Genomic DNA, 17,695 nt, shown 5'->3' with positions numbered 1-17,695 from the left:
AGATACAGATACAGATACAGATACAGATACAGACCAATCACCGCGGAGTGGGCTTGCCCGGAGGCAGGCCATGGGTGGAACATGCTGTTTTGGCGGGAAGCACAATCCAAGGAAATACAGCTGGAATAGGTGCAGATTCTGCAAAGTCTAAAAAGTTTTCTGTGTGGGTTATTGTGGTAGGTCACTAATATTGAAGGTCCTGCCTGCCTCTCAACCCGAGATTGACCAAATCAACATGCATCAAACACTAACAGTTAGTGGTTTGGTCCATGACATATCAGAAAAAAGGCACAAATGTTGATCAATGTTTTCCAAAATCAAAGCTGATATGCGTGAATGTCTTGTTTTGCCTAAAGCACAAAGATAATACGGCTGTGAATATTGTCATTCATTCAGGTCATTGTATTCTCAGAGCGTTTAATAAATCGCAACTGGACTGTTCAGATTGTCTCAGAAGACTTTTTGCCTCTTATACTAGCAGTCTTCATCACTGCATACTCAAGGCTTTCATGAATGACTAATGAAATCAGAAGATATTTACAATTTAAAATTAAAAATTATTAATGAAATACCAACTTGTTTGTCAATTTGACTAATTGTTGGAGCTTCAATGATACACATCTACTTCCTGATTCTGCTAAAAGTCTAGAGAAATTAAGAACCATAGGAATCCCTGCAATTGCCTGGCGACCAGTTCATGGTGTCCCTCGCCCCTTGCCTGAAAACAACTGAGATGGGCTCCAGCGTACCCATGACCCCAGTGAGGATAAGCATATTGAAAATGGATGTACCGAGAGGGAAAGTCGTGCTTCTCATGTTAACCCCCTCTCACACACACCAGCAAATAAACTAACTACTATTTAATTTGACTGACGAGACTTGGAAAAGCTGGTATGAAGGCTTCGCATTAGGGCAGAAAGAGTGAGTCAATCCAATCAAAGAAAGTCAGCAGTGAGTGGGTGGCACAGAGAAAAATCCAGAGCAGTCTAGTAGATATGAGCTTCAAATTCCAAATAAGGTGGAAATTAAAGTTTCACAGAACTGAAAAGTAAAGCTTATTTATGGGAGTAATATTCATATTCATACCATATTTCACACTGCATGCACGCACAAAAGTATTGAACATCCCCTGCTGGTAAGTGGCACCACAGAAACATGACTTGTGAAAGCAATTCATCTGGCAAAAGGCATGAGTGATTAAAATCCTAAATTAGCAAATATATCAGAGAAAGTATAAACAAAAACAAGTGTCAGCTTTAATGGGGCAATTGCACAATGTTTTCTTCGAGAGTCGTCTGACTCTTCTTCACACAACCAGACTATTTAAGGAGAAAACTGTGTGGAACTTGTAGTCAAAATCAGACATCACAAGTGCAATTAACTCCAAAAGTTGTTTACTCCCTACTCCTTGCAGCTGCCATGATGTTAAAGTAACATCATATACTGTATGCAAACATTCACCAATATACTTTTTCCCTTTGACTTGTATTGGCCATTTAACACATTTGCTTATAACATAACTAAGTTAAGTAACTATAAGACTAAAACAGTTGCATACGTTTCACAGTTCCACATCTCACATCTGATGTGAGAATGTGTACATGTATGTATGACACCTTTGCAGCTTTTTGGTGACATGGCAAAAAGGCGATGCACATTTTATGTGGTGATTAAAAGCCATATTTTAGAAATAAACATGCAAGCCAGTAGATATTTATCCGTCATTGCATTTGTCATAAAAACCATTACACACCCGTGTACTATCTGGAATAAAAGATACATGAAACACACAACACAATGATGAATATTTAATCATTTTATTTTACAATCATAATATATTATGTGATAAAATAATATTAATTCTAACAAAGTTGTACCAGGGTTCAATTCCACCCTCGGGCATCTCTGTGTGGAGTTTGCATGTTCTCCCCGTGCATGCGTGGGTTTTCTCCGGGTACTCCGGTTTCCTCCCACATTCCAAAAACATGCTAGGTTAATTGGCGACTCCAAATTGTCCATAGGTATGAATGTGAGTGTGAATGGTTGTTTGTCTATATGTGCCCTGTGATCGGCTGGCGACCAGTCCAGGGTGTACCTCGCCTCTTGCTCGAAGACAGCTGGGATAGGCTCCAGCACCCCCGCGACCCTCGTGAGGATAAAGCGGTAGAAAATGAATGAATGAATAACAAAGTTGTCAATTTAGCTCTGTTTCTCCCTTTTCTTTAGACGATTTAACAAAACATTATGTTGCATTTGTTAAACATATCATACATTTATTTACAGTGGGCTTTATTTGTGCGGATAGTGTGTAAACGTTCTCTTTCCTTTTCAACAAAGATTTTGATGCACATGTTTATAGACGAGGCCATTAGTTTCCATTGTTTTTCATTGGTCCATTATGTTGAGTGAAATTAGGATACTCGGCTGCATGATATGTAATCCCAGGAAGGCAAAAGGCCAAAGAATAAGCAACATGTGCACGATGTCAATTCTCTGACACTTGCTGAGTTCAGACCTTGTGAAATGAGGGACCTCACCCTCAAAATTCCCAGGACGGCACATTTTTCCAAGTTACATTGGTTACATTATAGAACCCAAGTATTTTACCTCAAGTTCTTATGTTTCGTTTTTTTTTAATTATTGTCGTGCCAGTTTTTGAACATTCTCTCTGTTTTGTTTTTTATTTTTTTTCTTCAAAATATGGTCCCCCTATTAAAAGTGGTGTATTGTGTCTCCAAAAAAAAAAAATAATAATAATTAGGGATGACCTAGATACTTGTTATAAACAAGTATCTGTAACGGCTAGTTAATGTTTACCGGATACGAGTATGAAACAAGTACATTTCGTCATTATAACATGTAGAAACATAATGGTCATTATGTATTCACTCTTCATGCTTTCTGATTGGCCAATCACACACAGCGACCGCCTTTCCCGAGACGGACTCTGCAAGTGGCACCCCAGCAGACCTCAGTGGTGCCCCATTCACATACAAAGGTGAAAATGGGAAGTTTAGAATAGCTCAGCATTTTTCACAATGCCTCCACTTTATTAGGCTTTCTTCAGCTTGCCTCTATTTTGGTTTATATCTAAAGTTACTTGGTAAACTTCTTCTGTAACATGCTGTGCAGCACTGTACAGCGCTGTGTAGACCTGCATTGACAGGCCACAACATTATGTACACTTGATAAAATATTGCCATACATGCCCATAGAGCTGCCATATAGCAACTTCTGATTAAGTCAAACAATCAAACGCAACCCGTAGATCAGCTCCAAAGACCTACATTCGTTCAACTATTTAGTGCACTTTGCACATGCAGATGCTATACGGGAAAGTCATGCACACATGCCACAAATTCATTATAGAATAAGGTGCTGTGGACTGATGCAACTAAAATGAAGTTATTTGGACATAACAAGTGGTGGTATGCATGGCGAAGGAGAATACAGCATTGCAAGACACACTTGCTACCCACAGTGATATTTGGTGGTGGTTCCATCATCAAACCACTCTCCTGCTTCTCGTTTCTGCATCGGGCATCCAAACTAGTACCAATGTGACAATATGATATATTTAACTGAAATTGCTGATCCCAAAAACCAACAATTTATAAAATTATCAGGGGTACCCAAACTTTTTCATACCACTGTAAGTATTCTTGTCCATCCATCTCTCTTGTGCTGTCAATTTGATTGAATCACAACGGAATCATCTGTACACTGCACAATGTTTAAGGAAAGCTATGCCATGAGAAAACTACGTATATTCAGTCATTCATTTTCTACCACTTATCCTCACAAGGGTTGTGAGGGTGCTGGAGCCTATCCCAGCTGTCTTCGGGCGGGAGGCGGGGTACACCCTGGACTGGTCACCAGCTAATCCCAGGGCAAATATAGACAAACAACCATTCACACTCACATTCGGTAGAAAAGCGGTAGAAAATGAATGGGTCATGTTATGTTTATCTTTGTTATTATTTGTCACCATTTAGATTGTTGTATTTCTGAACATTATTTTTTATATTTATGATTTTTTTTTTCATAATTGTGAAAAATCACCATTGCACCACTCTATAGTTACATTACCTTAAACTTCTTTATGTATTTAAAAATCACATCTGGAATACATATCTCTGAATAAATGTAATCACAATAGTAACAGATGGGCTGGTTTGGCTGGTGACATAAAGTTAGTTGGAAAACTGCTTGTAGTACTGAATGAGGTCGACAAGGCTGACGGATTATTTCCCTGTCTGCCGTTTGCATGAATCACCAACTTCACACAGCTCAGTAAAAGTACCATAAAGAATAATGTCTCAAGGATCAGTTACACACATACACAGTACACATAATTTCAGATTTCAAATAATGTACAGATTTAAGCTCCGCCCGGATACAGATAATTTAGATGGGTGAACAAAATGAAAAGGTGAGTGTATTGTTTTTTTTATTGTAAGTTTTACAACTGAAACATTTTGAACGTTTTTTTGAGTTGAATTGTGTGAGTTACCTGTATGTGTTTTGGTTCACTTACTGCACTTTATAATCCAGTGTGCCTTATGGTTGGCAAAATATTTTTTTTTTCAAATTGTTATTTTTAATAATGCATTAAATGATTTTAAATAATAATTGTAATAATAATAATAAAATAATTGCAACATTATTCAATTATATTAAACACCTAGTTTACAATTATTTAAGTGTATATACATTTTTGGGACATCCTGTATGTGTCCAGCGTGTAAGCCTGCCTATTTGCCCATAATTAGCTGTGGTAGACTCAAGCTGTCCTTGCAACCCCAAACAGGATAAAAGCCACATTTCACATTTCATGGCAATGTGACAAAGGGCAAACTTTTCGACAACAAAACACTTATTTTCTCATGCATTAGTAATAAGGATTATCCTCATTCTTTATTCCTAGCAGAATAGAGATCGTGAAGGAATGTGGATCCTTCTTCAAGTACAATACTTACTTTATTCTTGCACATGATCAAATATAGAAATGAAATCCTATGGCATTCACTAAGACGGAGCTATCAGAGTTTTGCCATGCCCCTTTATCAACTGGGCTTTGATACATTGCTCAATAGCAATGGCAACTCTCACCACTCTCTCTCAGCAAAATGAAACAACCACACACAGGGCAAAAGCCATCGTCACAGTGATATATAATTTTTCATCCTACTCCGCTATGCACTCTGCATTACTGTGTGTTAGCAATGGTTTTCCTGGTGACTGTGGTCTCATTTTCCTTGAGATAATTAGTTCATTAAGTTCCTGTCATGTAATTCTGGCCTAATCCCACACCTTTCTCATAATCATCTTGCCTTCAGGAGATGAGTGCTTGCTTTGAGTTATTAGATATTAGTTGAGTTATTTGGACATAACAAGTGGTGGTATGCATGGTGAACAAGAACACAGCATTCCAAGACAAACACTTGCTACCCACAGTAACATTTGATATTGGTCACATCATGCTGTGGGGCTGTGTGGCCAGTGCAGGTACTGGAAATCTGTCTGTCGTAATAGCACAGTGGAGCAAAGTGGAGCGTCCTCCCAGTCGCACAGAGGCTGACACTGTTTTAGAACTTCATTGTGACCTGAACACACACCGCAGTACAATTAGATATGCACTATATAGTGTATGCATCTTCATCCCACGTCTCTACTCCTTTCTTCCTTTCGTTCACATTCTCAGTACAAGAAGTCCAGATGCATTCAGGCAGACTCCGAACATCACAAAAACAGCTTAATAAGGCGCGTGTGTGTTTGTATGTAAATACACAGGAAGATCAAGACAAAAATGTATTGGATATTCTTATCACTCACTTCCTAACTCTTAAGCAGTTTAATGAGAGTCAAGTGCCGCTACACTGAAGCATGCGGTCCACAAAACTTCGTGTTCTGGATCGCAGGAGGGGACATCCGAGAGGATTCATATGTTTCTCCTAAAAAACAATGTATGATGCGTGTAGCATGAGTGGTCAAACCAAGGTGATTGTGGCGGAGGTGGTGAGGGGATAGCGGGGATGTAAAAAAAAAAAAATGCGGAAATGGCAGAATGCACGCCGCAGGAAAAATACACTTCTCATGAATATGAAGGTGGAGTGGTGTTTAAGACCCACTGTAAATGATGAAGATGATGGCTGTGTTGGGTGGAAGATGAGAACGTGTAGATGAGCTAAATGGTGGAGACAGGGACCTGACCACTTCTGAGACAAGTATGCACATTAGGGGAGTGACTATACACCCATTACTAACTTTGGGTCCAACTGATGATTTTTTCTCATTCACAGTATGCCTTCATCTCTAACCATTTCCAACATACAACCATTTCAAATACTATTATCAAAACTGAATATTTTATTTTTAAAATAATCTGGCGCCAAAAAGGTTTGTTCAGACGTAGAGTTTGATACATTTTAAGTATGCTGAAATGAGACTGATAAAATTACATTTGCCTTAAACTATGTGATGTCTGTGAACACAATCCCTCATTGCTCATAATAACAGTTTAAAGTGGAATTCAAATGTTCTTGTCACATTCTCAGTTGGGTCTGGATCCCAGATGCAGAGGCAGGAGCTCATAATACACAATGGTGTATATCATCGTCAGGGAAATCTTGTGAATATCACCAAGACGAGTATTATCAGTTGCAAAGAGAACAAAACTCATACCAGCCAAGATCGTCTTTTCTAACCGCAAAACTCACACTTCCGTGCTCGCTCCGCCAAACTGTCGAAACTTTGCTGTCCTCGTTCGCTATTTATTGAGTCGAGTAGCAAGTAAATCATGAGACAAGGGGTGAAACAGTTTGTGATTACATCATAGATAGGGTTAGTTACAGTTGGGACAGTTCAGTTTGCATCCTGTTTCAGTTCCTTGTTAAAAGCTGCTGAATACAAGTCTGGGCCCCTACTTTTCCTGTTTCAGTTGGGGTCATGTCTCCAACAAGGTTCATTCCCTTAAAATGTGTAACTTAAGTTTGGTTGAGTGGCTTTCTGGATGCAACACATTTATTTAACAGGGAAGTGGTCAGGTGCTCGTAAATATTCATAACATATTGTGCTGACAATACAATGGTTAAGCCACATGATATATTGGATTCTTAGTACAATTGTTAGTTTCATAATATAATAGTGATAAGTCTGAAATGTATTTCACAATTCCCTGCCAATCATTTCTTAATCATCAAATTGCAAAGCAAATATTTGTAGAAGGAGCGGGAAAAAAAATCCTAAAACCCTGAGGGAGAAAAAGGATAGAAACCCTGCTCCAGAGAAAGACAAATAGTACAAATAACTAGTATTTTCTATCAGAGGTCATTTTGAAGTACAAAGACTCTTTTCAGGAGAAACGCAATAGGTCGACTTTGCACACTTTTCAGCAGCCGTCATGTTGAAAAACACCCCTGGTTTACTGCCCTGGAGGAGCACCCTGGGCCACTTTGGAATGAAGGGTGACGCCACTTCAAGATGCAAGAAGCTGTCAGAAGTGGGATTCAAAACCACACCTCATTGGAGACTGCAACCTGAATGCAGCGCCTTCAACCGCTCTGCCATAATGACCAGAACCCACTTTTTTAAAAGGCATTCAAACACTCTGTGTTTTGTTTCCCATGTGGTTATTATGTTATGTTAGTCCAGATTAAAATCCTAGTTATTCCCAGGGACCATTTCTAGAACCTTGTGTGACACTTGTGTTGGACTCTTTTGGAGAGCCCTGGCATTCTTCCCAAATTGGCAAACCCTTGGTATCGGTGCCAAATATATATGGGATTCCCCCCTGCTGACCAGATGACACATGACTAATGGCGTCATGCTTCTTGTTGAAAGTAAGAAGCAGCCCTTTGATTCCAGTCAAACGGTTGCGAGTTTGATGTCTGGAGCGGTGTTGCGGCACCCAACCCATTTGGCAGAAGCAGCTGTTGGACACATGGAAGATGTCGATATCATCTGCGAGCCGTGCGTATGTGCCGTTTCGCTCGCCAGCAGAGTGTTTGTCAATTTTGAAAGTAAGAAGCAGTCCTTTGATTGCAGTCAAACCGCCTTTCAGAGGTAGTGTGGCCGAGTGGTCAAAGGCGCTGGATTAAGGCTCCAGTCTCATTTGAGGCGTGGGTTCAAATCCCACCACTGCCACTAAGAGTCCAAAGCAATACTTTGTCAACATCCTTGACTTTAGGCATCGTGTGATACTGGGGCTGTTTGACTTGAACAGCATGCGTATACTGCCAATTTTTGCTATTCTGCTCTCAGCAGAGTGTTTGTCAATGTTGAAAGTAAGAAGCAGCCCTTTGATTCCAGTCAAGTGGGTTAGGTTTGTGGGTGTGGTTGGGTTAGGGTTCGGGTTAGGGTTGTGGTTAGGGTAAGGGTTAGGGAAAGGACACCCCCTTTCAGAGGTAGTGTGGCCGAGTGGTCAAAGGCGCTGGATTTAGGCTCCAGTCTCATTTGAGGCGTGGGTTCAAATCCCACCACTGCCAACAAGAGTCTAAATAATGTGTCAACATCCTAGACTTTAGGCATCTCTTCCTGAAATTTTTTCTTGCCCAACTGACCTTGCCACCCCAGGGCTTCGTAGGGAAAAGTTTGCTCCCTTTCTACCCAAGAGACAGATGGACTCCTTTGGCCCAGAGGAATTCTTGACGGGAGCTGTCTCGTAACAGTGTCTGCTGAGGGTACAAAGCAGGCTTTGCAGAAACACTGTTGTTGTCAACCTTTCCAAACAACTCATAATGGTTGACGTAGTAGCCGGCCAGAGAGATATGAAGACCCTTACGGTTTCAGTCTGTTTTATAACATTCACCACACGTCAGACTCACAGTGACACCTTGACTTTCAGGGGTATCAGCAAATGGCTGTCCCTTTGACTCTGGCGACATCGGTAGCGCTCATGTTTCTCTTCAGATCGTACAAATCTTTCGCCTTTTACTAAAGATTTCCGTGGGGAGGAACAGCATGAGTATACTGCCAATTTTTGCTACTCTGCTCTCAGCAGAGTGTTTCTCAATGTTCAAAGTAAGAAGCAGCCCTTTGGTTCCAGTCAAACGGTTGCGAGTTTGATGTCTGGAACGGTGTTGCGGCACCCAACCCATTTGGCAGAAGCAGCTGTTGGACACATGGAAGATGTCGATATCATCTGCGAGCCGTGCGTATGTGCCGTTTTGCTCGCCAGCAGAGTGTTTGTCAATTTTGAAAGTAAGAAGCAGTCCTTTGATTGCAGTCAAACCGCCTTTCAGAGGTAGTGTGGCCGAGTGGTCAAAGGCGCTGGATTAAGGCTCCAGTCTCATTTGAGGCGTGGGTTCAAATCCCACCACTGCCACTAAGAGTCCAAAGCAATACTTTGTCAACATCCTTGACTTTAGGCATCTTGTGATACTGGGGCTGTTTGACTTGAACAGCATGAGTATACTGCCAATTTTTGCTATTCTGCTCTCAGCAGAGTGTTTGTCAATGTTGAAAGTAAGAAGCAGCCCTTTGATTCCAGTCAAATGGGTTAGGTTTGTGGGTGTGGTTGTGGTTAGGGTTAGGGTTCGGGTCAGGGTTGTGGTTGTGGTTAGGGTAAGGGTTAGGGAAAGGACACCCCCTTACAGAGGTAGTGTGGCCGAGTGGTCAAAGGCGCTGGATTTAGGCTCCAGTCTCATTTGAGGCGTGGTTTCAAATCCCACCACTGCCAACAAGAGTCTAAATAATTTGTCAACATCCTTGACTTTAGGCATCTCTTCCTGAAAATTTTTTTGCCCAACTGACCTTGCCACCCCAGGGCTTCGTAGGGAAAAGTTTGCTCCCTTTCTACCCAAGAGACAGATGGACTCCTTTGGCCCAGAGGAATTCTTGACGGGAGCTGTCTCGTAACAGTGTCTGCTGAGGGTACAAAGCAGGCTTTGCAGAAACACTGTTGTTGTCAACCTTTCCAAACAACTCATAATGGTTGACGTAGTAGCCGGCCAGAGAGATAGGAAGACCCTTACGGTTTCAGTCTGTTTTATAACATTCACCACACGTCAGACTCACAGTGACACCTTGACTTTCAGGGGTATCAGCAAATGGCTGTCCCTTTGACTCTGGCGACATCGGTAGCGCTCATGTTTCTCTTCAGATCGTACAAATCTTTCGCCTTTTACTAAAGATTTCCGTGGGGAGGAACAGCATGAGTATACTGCCAATTTTTGCTACTCTGCTCAGCAGAGTGTTTCTCAATGTTCAAAGTAAGAAGCAGCCCTTTGGTTCCAGTCAAACGGTTGCGAGTTTGATGTCTGGAACGGTGTTGCGGCACCCAACCCATTTGGCAGAAGCAGCTGTTGGACACATGGAAGATGTCGATATCATCTGCGAGCCGTGCGTATGTGCCGTTTTGCTCGCCAGCAGAGTGTTTGTCAATTTTGAAAGTATGAAGCAGTCCTTTGATTGCAGTCAAACCGCCTTTCAGAGGTAGTGTGGCCGAGTGGTCAAAGGCGCTGGATTAAGGCTCCAGTCTCATTTGAGGCGTGGGTTCAAATCCCACCACTGCCACTAAGAGTCCAAAGCAATACTTTGTCAACATCCTTGACTTTAGGCATCTTGTGATACTGGGGCTGTTTGACTTGAGCAGCATGAGTATACTGCCAATTTTTACTATTCTGCTCTCAGCAGAGTGTTTGTCAATGTTGAAAGTAAGAAGCAGCCCTTTGATTCCAGTCAAATGGGTTAGGTTTGTGGGTCTGGTTGTGGTTAGGGTTAGGGTTCGGGTTAGGGTTAGGGGTTAGGGAAAGGACACCCCCTTTCAGAGGTAGTGTGGCCGAGTGGTCAAAGGCGCTGGATTTAGGCTCCAGTCTCATTTGAGGCGTGGTTTCAAATCCCACCACTGCCAACAAGAGTCTAAATAATTTGTCAACATCCTTGACTTTAGGCATCTCTTCCTGAAATTTTTTTTGCCCAACTGACCTTGCCACCCCAGGGCTTCGTAGGGAAAAGTTTGCTCCCTTTCTACCCAAGAGACAGATGGACTCCTTTGGCCCAGAGGAATTCTTGACGGGAGCTGTCTCGTAACAGTGTCTGCTGAGGGTACAAAGCAGGCTTTGCAGAAACACTGTTGTTGTCAACCTTTCCAAACAACTCATAATGGTTGACGTAGTAGCCGGCCAGAGAGATAGGAAGACCCTTACGGTTTCAGTCTGTTTTATAACATTCACCACACGTCAGACTCACAGTGACACCTTGACTTTCAGGGGTATCAGCAAATGGCTGTCCCTTTGACTCTGGCGACATCGGTAGCGCTCATGTTTCTCTTCAGATCGTACAAATCTTTCGCCTTTTACTAAAGAGTTCCGTGGGGAGGAACAGCATGAGTATACTGCCAATTTTTGCTACTCTGCTCTCAGCAGAGTGTTTCTCAATGTTCAAAGTACGAAGCAGCTCTTTGATTCCAGTCAAATGGGTTAGGTTTGTGGGTGTGGTTGTGGTTAGGGTTAGGGTTAGGGTTGTGGTTAGGGTAAGGGTTAGGGAAAGGACACCCCCTTTCAGAGGTAGTGTGGCCGAGTGGTCAAAGGCGCTGGATTAAGGCTCCAGTCTCATTTGAGGCGTGGGTTCCAATCCCACCACTGCCAACAAGAGTCTAAATAATGTGTCAACATCCTTGACTTTAGGCATCTCTTTCTGAAAATTTTTTTGCCCAACTGACCTTGCCACCCCAGGGCTTCGTAGGGAAAAGTTTGCTCCCTTTCTACCCAAGAGACAGATGGACTCCTTTGGCCCAGAGGAATTCTTGACGGGAGCTGTCTCGTAACAGTGTCTGCTGAGGGTACAAAGCAGGCTTTGCAGAAACACTGTTGTTGTCAACCTTTCCAAACAACTCATAATGGTTGACGTAGTAGCCGGCCAGAGAGATAGGAAGACCCTTACGGTTTCAGTCTGTTTTATAACATTCACCACACGTCAGACTCACAGTGACACCTTGACTTTCAGGGGTATCAGCAAATGGCTGTCCCTTTGACTTTGGCGACATCGGTAGCGCTCATGTTTCTCTTCAGATCGTACAAATCTTTCGCCTTTTACTAAAGATTTCCGTGGGGAGGAACAGCATGAGTATACTGCCAATTTTTGCTACTCTGCTCTCAGCAGAGTGTTTCTCAATGTTCAAAGTAAGAAGCAGCCCTTTGATTCCAGTCAAATGGGTTACGTGTGTGGTTGTGGTTAGGGTTAGGGTTCGGGTTAGGGTTGTGGTTAGGGTAAGGGTTAGGGAAAGGACACCCCCTTTCAGAGGTAGTGTGGCCGAGTGGTCAAAGGCGCTGGATTTAGGCTCCAGTCTCATTTGAGGCGTGGGTTCAAATCCCACCACTGCCAACAAGAGTCTAAATAATGTGTCAACATCCTTGACTTTAGGCATCTCTTCCTGAAATTTTTTCTTGCCCAACTGACCTTGCCACCCCAGGGCTTCGTAGGGAAAAGTTTGCTCCCTTTCTACCCAAGAGACAGATGGACTCCTTTGGCCCAGAGGAATTCTTGACGGGAGCTGTCTCGTAACAGTGTCTGCTGAGGGTACAAAGCAGGCTTTGCAGAAACACTGTTGTTGTCAACCTTTCCAAACAACTCATAATGGTTGACGTAGTAGCCGGCCAGAGAGATATGAAGACCCTTACGGTTTCAGTCTGTTTTATAACATTCACCACACGTCAGACTCACAGTGACACCTTGACTTTCAGGGGTATCAGCAAATGGCTGTCCCTTTGACTCTGGCAACATCGGTAGCGCTCATGTTTCTCTTCAGATCGTACAAATCTTTCGCCTTTTACTAAAGATTTCCGTGGGGAGGAACAGCATGAGTATACTGCCAATTTTTGCTACTCTGCTCTCAGCAGAGTGTTTCTCAATGTTCAAAGTAAGAAGCAGCCCTTTGGTTCCAGTCAAACGGTTGCGAGTTTGATGTCTGGAACGGTGTTGCGGCACCCAACCCATTTGGCAGAAGCAGCTGTTGGACACATGGAAGATGTCGATATCATCTGCGAGCCGTGCGTATGTGCCGTTTTGCTCGCCAGCAGAGTGTTTGTCAATTTTGAAAGTAAGAAGCAGTCCTTTGATTGCAGTCAAACCGCCTTTCAGAGGTAGTGTGGCCGAGTGGTCAAAGGCGCTGGATTAAGGCTCCAGTCTCATTTGAGGCGTGGGTTCAAATCCCACCACTGCCACTAAGAGTCCAAAGCAATACTTTGTCAACATCCTTGACTTTAGGCATCTTGTGATACTGGGGCTGTTTGACTTGAACAGCATGAGTATACTGCCAATTTTTGCTATTCTGCTCTCAGCAGAGTGTTTGTCAATGTTGAAAGTAAGAAGCAGCCCTTTGATTCCAGTCAAATGGGTTAGGTTTGTGGGTGTGGTTGTGGTTAGGGTTAGGGTTCGGGTCAGGGTTGTGGTTGTGGTTAGGGTAAGGGTTAGGGAAAGGACACCCCCTTACAGAGGTAGTGTGGCCGAGTGGTCAAAGGCGCTGGATTTAGGCTCCAGTCTCATTTGAGGCGTGGTTTCAAATCCCACCACTGCCAACAAGAGTCTAAATAATTTGTCAACATCCTTGACTTTAGGCATCTCTTCCTGAAAATTTTTTTGCCCAACTGACCTTGCCACCCCAGGGCTTCGTAGGGAAAAGTTTGCTCCCTTTCTACCCAAGAGACAGATGGACTCCTTTGGCCCAGAGGAATTCTTGACGGGAGCTGTCTCGTAACAGTGTCTGCTGAGGGTACAAAGCAGGCTTTGCAGAAACACTGTTGTTGTCAACCTTTCCAAACAACTCATAATGGTTGACGTAGTAGCCGGCCAGAGAGATAGGAAGACCCTTACGGTTTCAGTCTGTTTTATAACATTCACCACACGTCAGACTCACAGTGACACCTTGACTTTCAGGGGTATCAGCAAATGGCTGTCCCTTTGACTCTGGCGACATCGGTAGCGCTCATGTTTCTCTTCAGATCGTACAAATCTTTCGCCTTTTACTAAAGATTTCCGTGGGGAGGAACAGCATGAGTATACTGCCAATTTTTGCTACTCTGCTCAGCAGAGTGTTTCTCAATGTTCAAAGTAAGAAGCAGCCCTTTGGTTCCAGTCAAACGGTTGCGAGTTTGATGTCTGGAACGGTGTTGCGGCACCCAACCCATTTGGCAGAAGCAGCTGTTGGACACATGGAAGATGTCGATATCATCTGCGAGCCGTGCGTATGTGCCGTTTTGCTCGCCAGCAGAGTGTTTGTCAATTTTGAAAGTATGAAGCAGTCCTTTGATTGCAGTCAAACCGCCTTTCAGAGGTAGTTTGGCCGAGTGGTCAAAGGCGCTGGATTAAGGCTCCAGTCTCATTTGAGGCGTGGGTTCAAATCCCACCACTGCCACTAAGAGTCCAAAGCAATACTTTGTCAACATCCTTGACTTTAGGCATCTTGTGATACTGGGGCTGTTTGACTTGAGCAGCATGAGTATACTGCCAATTTTTACTATTCTGCTCTCAGCAGAGTGTTTGTCAATGTTGAAAGTAAGAAGCAGCCCTTTGATTCCAGTCAAATGGGTTAGGTTTGTGGGTCTGGTTGTGGTTAGGGTTAGGGTTCGGGTTAGGGTTAGGGGTTAGGGAAAGGACACCCCCTTTCAGAGGTAGTGTGGCCGAGTGGTCAAAGGCGCTGGATTTAGGCTCCAGTCTCATTTGAGGCGTGGTTTCAAATCCCACCACTGCCAACAAGAGTCTAAATAATTTGTCAACATCCTTGACTTTAGGCATCTCTTCCTGAAATTTTTTTTGCCCAACTGACCTTGCCACCCCAGGGCTTCGTAGGGAAAAGTTTGCTCCCTTTCTACCCAAGAGACAGATGGACTCCTTTGGCCCAGAGGAATTCTTGACGGGAGCTGTCTCGTAACAGTGTCTGCTGAGGGTACAAAGCAGGCTTTGCAGAAACACTGTTGTTGTCAACCTTTCCAAACAACTCATAATGGTTGACGTAGTAGCCGGCCAGAGAGATAGGAAGACCCTTACGGTTTCAGTCTGTTTTATAACATTCACCACACGTCAGACTCACAGTGACACCTTGACTTTCAGGGGTATCAGCAAATGGCTGTCCCTTTGACTCTGGCGACATCGGTAGCGCTCATGTTTCTCTTCAGATCGTACAAATCTTTCGCCTTTTACTAAAGAGTTCCGTGGGGAGAAACAGCATGAGTATACTGCCAATTTTTGCTACTCTGCTCTCAGCAGAGTGTTTCTCAATGTTCAAAGTACGAAGCAGCTCTTTGATTCCAGTCAAATGGGTTAGGTTTGTGGGTGTGGTTGTGGTTAGGGTTAGGGTTAGGGTTGTGGTTAGGGTAAGGGTTAGGGAAAGGACACCCCCTTTCAGAGGTAGTGTGGCCGAGTGGTCAAAGGCGCTGGATTAAGGCTCCAGTCTCATTTGAGGCGTGGGTTCCAATCCCACCACTGCCAACAAGAGTCTAAATAATGTGTCAACATCCTTGACTTTAGGCATCTCTTTCTGAAAATTTTTTTGCCCAACTGACCTTGCCACCCCAGGGCTTCGTAGGGAAAAGTTTGCTCCCTTTCTACCCAAGAGACAGATGGACTCCTTTGGCCCAGAGGAATTCTTGACGGGAGCTGTCTCGTAACAGTGTCTGCTGAGGGTACAAAGCAGGCTTTGCAGAAACACTGTTGTTGTCAACCTTTCCAAACAACTCATAATGGTTGACGTAGTAGCCGGCCAGAGAGATAGGAAGACCCTTACGGTTTCAGTCTGTTTTATAACATTCACCACACGTCAGACTCACAGTGACACCTTGACTTTCAGGGGTATCAGCAAATGGCTGTCCCTTTGACTTTGGCGACATCGGTAGCGCTCATGTTTCTCTTCAGATCGTACAAATCTTTCGCCTTTTACTAAAGATTTCCGTGGGGAGGAACAGCATGAGTATACTGCCAATTTTTGCTACTCTGCTCTCAGCAGAGTGTTTCTCAATGTTCAAAGTAAGAAGCAGCCCTTTGATTCCAGTCAAATGGGTTACGTGTGTGGTTGTGGTTAGGGTTAGGGTTCGGGTTAGGGTTGTGGTTAGGGTAAGGGTTAGGGAAAGGACACCCCCTTTCAGAGGTAGTGTGGCCGAGTGGTCAAAGGCGCTGGATTTAGGCTCCAGTCTCATTTGAGGCGTGGGTTCAAATCCCACCACTGCCAACAAGAGTCTAAATAATGTGTCAACATCCTAGACTTTAGGCATCTCTTCCTGAAATTTTTTCTTGCCCAACTGACCTTGCCACCCCAGGGCTTCGTAGGGAAAAGTTTGCTCCCTTTCTACCCAAGAGACAGATGGACTCCTTTGGCCCAGAGGAATTCTTGACGGGAGCTGTCTCGTAACAGTGTCTGCTGAGGGTACAAAGCAGGCTTTGCAGAAACACTGTTGTTGTCAACCTTTCCAAACAACTCATAATGGTTGACGTAGTAGCCGGCCAGAGAGATATGAAGACCCTTACGGTTTCAGTCTGTTTTATAACATTCACCACACGTCAGACTCACAGTGACACCTTGACTTTCAGGGGTATCAGCAAATGGCTGTCCCTTTGACTCTGGCGACATCGGTAGCGCTCATGTTTCTCTTCAGATCGTACAAATCTTTCGCCTTTTACTAAAGATTTCCGTGGGGAGGAACAGCATGAGTATACTGCCAATTTTTGCTACTCTGCTCTCAGCAGAGTGTTTCTCAATGTTCAAAGTAAGAAGCAGCCCTTTGGTTCCAGTCAAACGGTTGCGAGTTTGATGTCTGGAACGGTGTTGCGGCACCCAACCCATTTGGCAGAAGCAGCTGTTGGACACATGGAAGATGTCGATATCATCTGCGAGCCGTGCGTATGTGCCGTTTTGCTCGCCAGCAGAGTGTTTGTCAATTTTGAAAGTAAGAAGCAGTCCTTTGATTGCAGTCAAACCGCCTTTCAGAGGTAGTGTGGCCGAGTGGTCAAAGGCGCTGGATTAAGGCTCCAGTCTCATTTGAGGCGTGGGTTCAAATCCCACCACTGCCACTAAGAGTCCAAAGCAATACTTTGTCAACATCCTTGACTTTAGGCATCTTGTGATACTGGGGCTGTTTGACTTGAACAGCATGAGTATACTGCCAATTTTTGCTATTCTGCTCTCAGCAGAGTGTTTGTCAATGTTGAAAGTAAGAAGCAGCCCTTTGATTCCAGTCAAATGGGTTAGGTTTGTGGGTGTGGTTGTGGTTAGGGTTAGGGTTCGGGTCAGGGTTGTGGTTGTGGTTAGGGTAAGGGTTAGGGAAAGGACACCCCCTTACAGAGGTAGTGTGGCCGAGTGGTCAAAGGCGCTGGATTTAGGCTCCAGTCTCATTTGAGGCGTGGTTTCAAATCCCACCACTGCCAACAAGAGTCTAAATAATTTGTCAACATCCTTGACTTTAGGCATCTCTTCCTGAAAATTTTTTTGCCCAACTGACCTTGCCACCCCAGGGCTTCGTAGGGAAAAGTTTGCTCCCTTTCTACCCAAGAGACAGATGGACTCCTTTGGCCCAGAGGAATTCTTGACGGGAGCTGTCTCGTAACAGTGTCTGCTGAGGGTACAAAGCAGGCTTTGCAGAAACACTGTTGTTGTCAACCTTTCCAAACAACTCATAATGGTTGACGTAGTAGCCGGCCAGAGAGATAGGAAGACCCTTACGGTTTCAGTCTGTTTTATAACATTCACCACACGTCAGACTCACAG

At 43.8% G+C, this 17,695-nt stretch overlaps 25 non-coding genes across 25 annotated transcripts; all 25 read left to right on the top strand.

Moving 5' to 3' along the window:
• Window positions 1-8,063: 8,063 nt before the first annotated feature.
• trnal-aag (transfer RNA leucine (anticodon AAG)) lies at window positions 8,064-8,145 on the top strand. Its single transcript has one exon. It is a non-coding gene; the product is annotated as a tRNA-Leu (tRNA).
• Window positions 8,146-8,404: 259 nt separating this feature from the next.
• Window positions 8,405-8,486, top strand: trnal-uag (transfer RNA leucine (anticodon UAG)). The gene has a single exon. It is a non-coding gene; the product is annotated as a tRNA-Leu (tRNA).
• A 404-nt stretch (window positions 8,487-8,890) lies between these two features.
• On the top strand, window positions 8,891-9,005 carry LOC131110685 (U5 spliceosomal RNA). The gene has a single exon (XR_009120942.1). It is a non-coding gene; the product is annotated as a U5 spliceosomal RNA (small nuclear RNA).
• A 238-nt stretch (window positions 9,006-9,243) lies between these two features.
• Window positions 9,244-9,325, top strand: trnal-aag (transfer RNA leucine (anticodon AAG)). The gene has a single exon. It is a non-coding gene; the product is annotated as a tRNA-Leu (tRNA).
• Window positions 9,326-9,597: 272 nt separating this feature from the next.
• trnal-uag (transfer RNA leucine (anticodon UAG)) lies at window positions 9,598-9,679 on the top strand. The gene has a single exon. It is a non-coding gene; the product is annotated as a tRNA-Leu (tRNA).
• A 403-nt stretch (window positions 9,680-10,082) lies between these two features.
• Window positions 10,083-10,194, top strand: LOC131110746 (U5 spliceosomal RNA). Its single transcript, XR_009121005.1, has one exon. It is a non-coding gene; the product is annotated as a U5 spliceosomal RNA (small nuclear RNA).
• Window positions 10,195-10,433: 239 nt separating this feature from the next.
• trnal-aag (transfer RNA leucine (anticodon AAG)) lies at window positions 10,434-10,515 on the top strand. Its single transcript has one exon. It is a non-coding gene; the product is annotated as a tRNA-Leu (tRNA).
• A 255-nt stretch (window positions 10,516-10,770) lies between these two features.
• On the top strand, window positions 10,771-10,852 carry trnal-uag (transfer RNA leucine (anticodon UAG)). The gene has a single exon. It is a non-coding gene; the product is annotated as a tRNA-Leu (tRNA).
• A 403-nt stretch (window positions 10,853-11,255) lies between these two features.
• LOC131110770 (U5 spliceosomal RNA) lies at window positions 11,256-11,370 on the top strand. The gene has a single exon (XR_009121029.1). It is a non-coding gene; the product is annotated as a U5 spliceosomal RNA (small nuclear RNA).
• Window positions 11,371-11,506: 136 nt separating this feature from the next.
• Window positions 11,507-11,588, top strand: trnal-aag (transfer RNA leucine (anticodon AAG)). Its single transcript has one exon. It is a non-coding gene; the product is annotated as a tRNA-Leu (tRNA).
• A 403-nt stretch (window positions 11,589-11,991) lies between these two features.
• LOC131110730 (U5 spliceosomal RNA) lies at window positions 11,992-12,106 on the top strand. Its single transcript, XR_009120989.1, has one exon. It is a non-coding gene; the product is annotated as a U5 spliceosomal RNA (small nuclear RNA).
• Window positions 12,107-12,242: 136 nt separating this feature from the next.
• On the top strand, window positions 12,243-12,324 carry trnal-uag (transfer RNA leucine (anticodon UAG)). The gene has a single exon. It is a non-coding gene; the product is annotated as a tRNA-Leu (tRNA).
• A 404-nt stretch (window positions 12,325-12,728) lies between these two features.
• Window positions 12,729-12,843, top strand: LOC131110684 (U5 spliceosomal RNA). The gene has a single exon (XR_009120941.1). It is a non-coding gene; the product is annotated as a U5 spliceosomal RNA (small nuclear RNA).
• Window positions 12,844-13,081: 238 nt separating this feature from the next.
• On the top strand, window positions 13,082-13,163 carry trnal-aag (transfer RNA leucine (anticodon AAG)). The gene has a single exon. It is a non-coding gene; the product is annotated as a tRNA-Leu (tRNA).
• A 272-nt stretch (window positions 13,164-13,435) lies between these two features.
• trnal-uag (transfer RNA leucine (anticodon UAG)) lies at window positions 13,436-13,517 on the top strand. The gene has a single exon. It is a non-coding gene; the product is annotated as a tRNA-Leu (tRNA).
• A 403-nt stretch (window positions 13,518-13,920) lies between these two features.
• LOC131110745 (U5 spliceosomal RNA) lies at window positions 13,921-14,032 on the top strand. Its single transcript, XR_009121004.1, has one exon. It is a non-coding gene; the product is annotated as a U5 spliceosomal RNA (small nuclear RNA).
• Window positions 14,033-14,271: 239 nt separating this feature from the next.
• Window positions 14,272-14,353, top strand: trnal-aag (transfer RNA leucine (anticodon AAG)). The gene has a single exon. It is a non-coding gene; the product is annotated as a tRNA-Leu (tRNA).
• Window positions 14,354-14,608: 255 nt separating this feature from the next.
• trnal-uag (transfer RNA leucine (anticodon UAG)) lies at window positions 14,609-14,690 on the top strand. Its single transcript has one exon. It is a non-coding gene; the product is annotated as a tRNA-Leu (tRNA).
• A 403-nt stretch (window positions 14,691-15,093) lies between these two features.
• On the top strand, window positions 15,094-15,208 carry LOC131110759 (U5 spliceosomal RNA). Its single transcript, XR_009121018.1, has one exon. It is a non-coding gene; the product is annotated as a U5 spliceosomal RNA (small nuclear RNA).
• A 136-nt stretch (window positions 15,209-15,344) lies between these two features.
• Window positions 15,345-15,426, top strand: trnal-aag (transfer RNA leucine (anticodon AAG)). Its single transcript has one exon. It is a non-coding gene; the product is annotated as a tRNA-Leu (tRNA).
• Window positions 15,427-15,829: 403 nt separating this feature from the next.
• LOC131110729 (U5 spliceosomal RNA) lies at window positions 15,830-15,944 on the top strand. The gene has a single exon (XR_009120988.1). It is a non-coding gene; the product is annotated as a U5 spliceosomal RNA (small nuclear RNA).
• Window positions 15,945-16,080: 136 nt separating this feature from the next.
• On the top strand, window positions 16,081-16,162 carry trnal-uag (transfer RNA leucine (anticodon UAG)). The gene has a single exon. It is a non-coding gene; the product is annotated as a tRNA-Leu (tRNA).
• Window positions 16,163-16,566: 404 nt separating this feature from the next.
• Window positions 16,567-16,681, top strand: LOC131110822 (U5 spliceosomal RNA). The gene has a single exon (XR_009121078.1). It is a non-coding gene; the product is annotated as a U5 spliceosomal RNA (small nuclear RNA).
• A 238-nt stretch (window positions 16,682-16,919) lies between these two features.
• On the top strand, window positions 16,920-17,001 carry trnal-aag (transfer RNA leucine (anticodon AAG)). The gene has a single exon. It is a non-coding gene; the product is annotated as a tRNA-Leu (tRNA).
• A 272-nt stretch (window positions 17,002-17,273) lies between these two features.
• Window positions 17,274-17,355, top strand: trnal-uag (transfer RNA leucine (anticodon UAG)). Its single transcript has one exon. It is a non-coding gene; the product is annotated as a tRNA-Leu (tRNA).
• Window positions 17,356-17,695: the final 340 nt, after the last annotated feature.

This window comes from Doryrhamphus excisus, chromosome 23, assembly GCF_030265055.1.
Source record: "Doryrhamphus excisus isolate RoL2022-K1 chromosome 23, RoL_Dexc_1.0, whole genome shotgun sequence".
NCBI lineage: Eukaryota > Metazoa > Chordata > Actinopteri > Syngnathiformes > Syngnathidae > Doryrhamphus > Doryrhamphus excisus.
The sequence above is the reverse complement of the archived record's forward strand: the minus strand, read 5'-3'. Positions and strand labels throughout refer to the sequence as shown.